The following is a 239-nucleotide window of genomic DNA, read 5'->3' on the forward strand; positions in this document are numbered from 1 at the left end:
ATATATATATATATTTGTACAGATGCAGAGACACTTTAAAGGAGACAGTTAAAAGGAGACAGTTTAGTGGGGTGGCTGTGAATATATAAACACAAACGCATGCATGCATGCATGCATGCATGCATGCACCGGGTTTCACCTGCACCAAACTGCTCTCACACCACTTCCCGCTGCTGCTGCTGCTGCTGCTGCTGCTGCTGCTGTGTATTCCTCAGGCCTTTGCTGAGAGCCCCACACTG

Source organism: Eimeria mitis, genomic scaffold (assembly GCF_000499745.2).
Source record: "Eimeria mitis Houghton genomic scaffold, Emh_scaff1507, whole genome shotgun sequence".
NCBI lineage: Eukaryota > Apicomplexa > Conoidasida > Eucoccidiorida > Eimeriidae > Eimeria > Eimeria mitis.